The sequence below is a fragment of the Odocoileus virginianus genome, chromosome 5, assembly GCF_023699985.2.
Source record: "Odocoileus virginianus isolate 20LAN1187 ecotype Illinois chromosome 5, Ovbor_1.2, whole genome shotgun sequence".
Lineage (NCBI taxonomy): Eukaryota > Metazoa > Chordata > Mammalia > Artiodactyla > Cervidae > Odocoileus > Odocoileus virginianus.
In genome coordinates this window covers 93,325,535-93,331,534 of record NC_069678.1, presented here as the reverse complement: position 1 = coordinate 93,331,534, position 6,000 = coordinate 93,325,535, and the positions used below count along the sequence as shown (strand labels likewise).

At 38.9% G+C, this 6,000-nt stretch overlaps 1 protein-coding gene across 13 annotated transcripts in view; it reads left to right on the top strand.

Moving 5' to 3' along the window:
- The window catches only part of GIGYF2 (GRB10 interacting GYF protein 2), a 119,021-nt gene that overhangs the window by 62,338 nt on the left and 50,683 nt on the right, over window positions 1-6,000 (top strand). The window lies entirely within an intron of this gene.

The window sequence follows — 6,000 nt, the reverse complement described above, 5'->3', positions numbered from 1 at the left end:
ACTTTATCATTTAATTATATCAGTAATACACAAATATGTATTTATTTAACACAAATATGTATTTATTTAAACTCACTATAGAGTTGAAGTTCTCTTTGGAACCCCCCACTTCCCACTCAGATTTACACAAATATAAATCTGCTGTAATCATTTAGGTTGTAAAGGATTTATTTTCATGTTTTAGAGCAATTCTTTGCATATGGGATAGTTTTGGAAATGTGTATTTTATTAGATGGTACTTAAAGTCATTTTTTCCCCTCAAGATACTTATTTCAAGTAAAATTGTTATATTGTTAATATACAAGTTGATCTTAACATTATTTTAGGGGTACACATTTTGACATGTTTGTCTGCTGGAAGATTAACAGATTTAGTTCCCTTTAGGAATCTTGGCAGTCTCTGGCCCCAAGCTTTTCTGTGCATATCTTTTTTTTTTAACGAGTACTTTAGACTTAGATCCTAGAACTTCCTCTTTCTTCTTTAGTTTTTGCAGCATTTCTGGCTGCTTCTGATGGGTTTAATTTGTGAGTAAAGCCTGGATTAGGAGTTTGAACATCTGTGTTCTCTTTCTGATTTAGTGACTACTCAGCAGGGTGATGGGCTTCTCTGGTAGCTCAGATGGTAGAGAATCTACCTGCAATGTGGGAGACCTGGGTTCCATCCCTGGGTTGGGAAGATCCCCTGGAGGATGTCATGGCAACCCACTCAAGTATTCTTGCCTGAAGAGTCCCGTGGACAGAGGAGCTTGGTAGGCTACAGGCCTTGGGGGTCTCAAAGAGTCAGACACGACTGAGCAACTCAGCACAGCACGGCATGGCCGTGTGGCTGTGAGGGTCCCCTCGGGCATCCGTTTGCCCACAGGGATAATGGGGGTGACCAAGTCTGAGTCAGCCCTTGTGGTAATTGTGAGGATTGTACAAGCTATTTCAGTACAGTTTGTCAGTCGAGCTGTCAACTCATTTGTTTATGTGTGTATCCCTGGGCAGTGGACCAGGAGGGCAAGTGTTGTGTCTTAAGTCTCTTCTTTAGTTTTAATCCTGTGTTTTTAATATTAATATTTGTCCATGGAGAAAGCCCTCATCTTAATGTGCTAGAGGTTTGAGTAAACAAACAAAAAATGATAAAGTAGTACTATTTAGTACTATGTCTTTGGGAAAATACTCAGTAGTACTTAGCACTAAGTTGAATATACCTTATGGCCAGCAGTTTCACTCCTAGGTGAAAACCAACAGAAATGCAAACATAGGCTTACCAAATTTCATATTCAAGAATGTTTGTCGCAGCACAGTTTATAATGGCAAAAAAATAGAATCAACCAAAATCTGTAGTAGAGTAATAAATTGTCTGTTCATACAATGAGATCCCATATCACAGTGCAAAAGAACAAGCTTATGTTCTCTGTAACTATGTGGGTAAATTTCCTATAATGTATAGTGAAAGAAGCCAGATGCACTACAGAATGGGAGAAAATATTTACAAACAGTGTGACAAGGACTTAATTTCCAGAATATACAAGCAGCTCACACAATCAGCAACAAAAGCTCGACAACCTAAGTGAAAAATGGGCAGATCTAAATGGACATTTCTCCTAAGAAGAAATAGAAATGGCTTGTAGGACATGGAAAGATGCTAAATGTCTCTAATTGTTAGAGAAATTCAAATCAAAACCAAAACGAGGTACCCACCTCACTGGAATGGGCTAGTGTTTATGTAAATTCAGGCTGCTGAAAACAGCAAATAATATGAAAAATCTTTGATTTGGAAATTCATATTTGAGCCACATTAGTGTACTGTGTTACAACCATTAACGTAGAAAAGCTTCAAAGGGGTAACAGCGCTTAGCTTTGATAATCATAAGTGATCTGGTGGTCTTACCTAAACACCTTTTTTTGAGGAGGAGAAAAAGGTATGAAGTCTGTCATTTGACCTAGTAATTTTGCTCTTTGAAGCTTTTTTCAGAAGAAGTGGTTCAGAACAGCAAAACACATATCACACAGATATCTATTCCTAAGTTATCTAGTTCTCAATAAATTAGTTATGAAGTAAGTGTCCAGTGGGGAATTACCTAGCAGTTTGCAACAGCAGCAGGGTAAACCTAGTATATATCCATTCATATTATTATTAAGATAAGTTGGGCATGACCTAGCAACTGAACAACAACAAAGATACATAATCACAGAGAAATATTTGCTGTTTAAATGAAAAGTAGATTTTGAAATAGTGGGTATACTGATTGAAACTACGTTTTAAAAATGTTATGTAAAAGCTAGCTGTAAGTGCGTACAGTTTTATTTCTAAGATTGAGGAATTGGTATTTTTATTTTTAGTATCTTTAATATTTTTTTTGCAACTTACCATCTGTTAGAAAAAATTATAATCAGTTTTTGATGAGTTAAGCATTTTGCCGTTCAGTTCAGTCACTCAGTCGTGTCCGACTCTTTGCGACCCCTTGAGCTGCAGCATGCCAGGCTTCCCTGTCCATCACCAACTCCTGGAATACACCCAAACCCATGTCTGTTGTGTCAGTGATGCCATCCAACCATCTCATCCTCTGTCATCCCCTTGTCCTCCTGCCCTCAACCTTTCCCAGCATCAGGGTCTTTTCAAATGAGTCAGCTCTTCGCACCAGGTGGCCAAAGTATTGGAGTTTCAGCTTCAGTATCAGTCCTTCCAGTGAATACCCAGGACTGATCTCCTTTAGGATGGACTGGTTGGATCTCCTTGCAGTCCAAGGGACTCTGAAGGGTCTTCTCCAACACCACAGTTCAAAAGCATCAATTCTTTGGCGCTCAGCTTTCTTTATAGTCCAACTCTCACATCCATACATGACCACTAGAAAAAACCATAGCCTTGACTAGATGGACCTTTGTTGACAAAGTAATGTCTCTGCTTTTTAATATGCTGTCTAGGTTGGTCATAACTTCCCTTCCAAGGAGTGAGCATCTTTTAATTTCATGGCTGCAGTCACCATCTGCAGTGATTTTGGAGCCCAGAAAAATAAAGTCAGCCACTGTTTCCCCATCTGTTTCCCATGAAGTGATGGGACCGGATGCCATGATCTTAGTTTTCTGAATGTTGAACTTTAAGCCAACTCTTTTCACTCTCTTCTTTCACTTTCATCAAGAGGTTCTTTAGTTCTTCTTCACTTTCTGCCATAAGGGTGGTGTCATCTGCATATCTGAAGTGAAATGAAGTCACTCAGTCATGTCCAACTCTTTGCAACCCCATGGACTGTATAGCCTACCATGCTCCTCTGTCAATGGAATTTTCCAGGCAAGAGTACTGGAAGGAAAAGGGAAGTGGCTCAGTCGTGTCCGACTCTTTGCAACCCCATGGACAGTAGCCTATCGCGCTTCTCTGACCATGGGATTTTCCAGGCAAGAGTACTGGAGTGGGTTGCCATTTACTTCTCCAGGGGATCTTCCCGACCCAGGGATCGAACCCGGGTCTCCCGCGTTGTAGGCAGACGCTTTACCATCTGAGCCACCAGGGAACTCCCTGCATATCTGAGGTTATTGATATTTCTCCCGGCAATCTCAATTCCAGTTTGTGCTTCCTCCAGCCCAGCATTTCTCATGATGTACTCTGCATATAAGTTAAATAAGCAGGATGACTATATACAGCCTTGACTTACTCCTTTTCCTATTTGGAACCAGTCTGTTGTTCCATGTCCAGTTGTAACTGTTGCTTCCTGACCTGCGTACAGGTTTCTCAAGAGACAGGTCAGGTGGTCTGGTATTCCCATCTCTCAGAATTTTCCACAGTTATTGTGATGCACACAGTCAAAGGCTTTGGCATAGTCATTAGTGGGTGTTTTTTTTGCCTGGGGGGGTACTTATTTTGGTGCCTTCATTACTTCTCAGAGCCTTAGTGTAAAAGTAGATGGAAATGAGTGTTTTGATCAGCTCATCCATCAGGTATTTGTATTCCCAATGTGCCTGGCACGTATTACTTGAGACTGAAAAATTACATGGGTTAAAAGTTATTTCCTATCACTTACCAATTTATACACATTAGGGATTTCTTTGTTTTAAATTTTTCTTCTGAATATATAGCTGTATTTTTCATCAAGTCATATAATAGATGTGGGCTTTTTAAATGTCTTGTCCCTTCTTACTCTGAGCAGGAGAGCTTGGAACATCTAACCTTTCTATCCCAAGGGCAGATGTGGAATGTACCTATAATTAAATTCATAAAACTTGGTACTTGCTGTGCAATAAATATTTGTTAAATGAGTCAGAAGATTAACATGAGAATTGTAGTTACGTCATTTAAACAGTGGTGTGTGATTTTGGACAGTTCCCATGGGTTATCTTCTTGACCCTCAATATTCTCAGCTGTAAAATTGGAAAAATAATTTCTAATACCAAGGATTGTTACGAAGATTAAATTGGTTAAATGAGTATTTTTGTTAACTATGGCCATGTAACAAGTTACTCCAAAACTTAGTGGCTGAAAACAGCAAGCATTTATTCTCTCAGTTTCTGTGGTCCAAGAAGGAAGCAGCTTAGCTCCGTGTCTTAGCTTAGGTCTGGCCTGGGTCTTCTGTGCGGTTTGTCATTTCAGGGCTCGATTGGGGTTGGATCCACTTCCACAGCCACTTACTGTTGGCAAGCCTTAGTTCTCTGCCGTGTGGGCTTCTCACACGGCTGCCTCACAACAGGGCTGCTGGATTCCCTCAGAGAGCGTCCAAGATGGAAGTTTTTAACTCAGTATCAGAAGTGACATCTTAATCAGGTCTACTGGATTCTGTTTGTTAGGAGGAAGTCAGTAAGTCCAGCCCACACTTAAGGTGAGGTAATTACACAAAGATCAGAAGGCAGGAATTGTTGAGAGAGTTGTCTTAGAGGCTGCCTATAGTAATAAGATTTTGCCCAGCAAATAATTGTACCCCCCCCCAATTCCAAGATATTTTATTGTGTAATAGAACAACCCAAATGAACTTTTTGGCCAACCCAGTACTTGATAACAACCTAATAACTGTTTGGGTAAACAGGATATAGGGACTCTTAATACATGTGAAATGGAATGTAAGAGGATGAGTAGAATTTCCTCATTTTCAAATATACAATTTTTTTTCACTTTAATACAGTTTATTGAAAAGAATTGAGATTATCACTGAGAGAATATGTAACTTTTATAAACTGAGGATTCCAGTGTATGTTTTAGATTTTCAACCACATACTTTAATGTGAAATTTTCTATGGTTCGTTATGAATTACATATGTTAGCACATGTGGTATAGTTATAGTGACTAACAAATTTGCATGGTTTAGATTTCTCTTGTCTTTTGAAAGTACCAATTTAGTTTTTTAGGTATAACAGTCTCTCTTTTACTGTTAATGTAACTCTTGAGTTGTATCCAGTTAGACATAACTTAGCTTTGGATTTTGTTCAAAAGCAATTTGTTGTATGCCTATAATGTCCTGGGTGCCAGAGTAAATGACAAGTTGTAGCTTATACTTCCTATTTCTGAGTTTACAATCTGTTTGGAATAAAAGAGGTTGAAGTTTACCAATACCCTTTTGGACAGAATCACTGGTAGAAGTTGATATTAAATACGTTGATTTACTAAATCAGATAGTTAAAAGAATTGTATGACTTAGGGAAAAAAAGGGATATGCTGGTAAGGAAGAATTGCCAGGTGAAAACAAGAAGGGCACAAAGCAGCCCGTGTAGCAGTCTGAGGGGAGAGTGGGAGTGTGAATGGGGAGTCTGTATACATGCGTTAAGTATAGCCACGGTCAGTTTTTGAAAGGCTTTGTAAGAAACTGTTGATGGTGGTTTTACTCTGGGGGATCTTGTGTAGGGGACAGCTGATTTACTTTCCACTGCATGACTTAAAAAAAAAAAAAAGCACGTATTAGTTGTGTTTGAAAAAATAATTGCTCAGTCTTTGAACACTCAGCTTTAAGAAATGTGTCTAATAATATACTCATATATCCACAGTTATTTTATTTATACTGCCTGAACATTGAGAGGGATATATTTGCAGAAAAG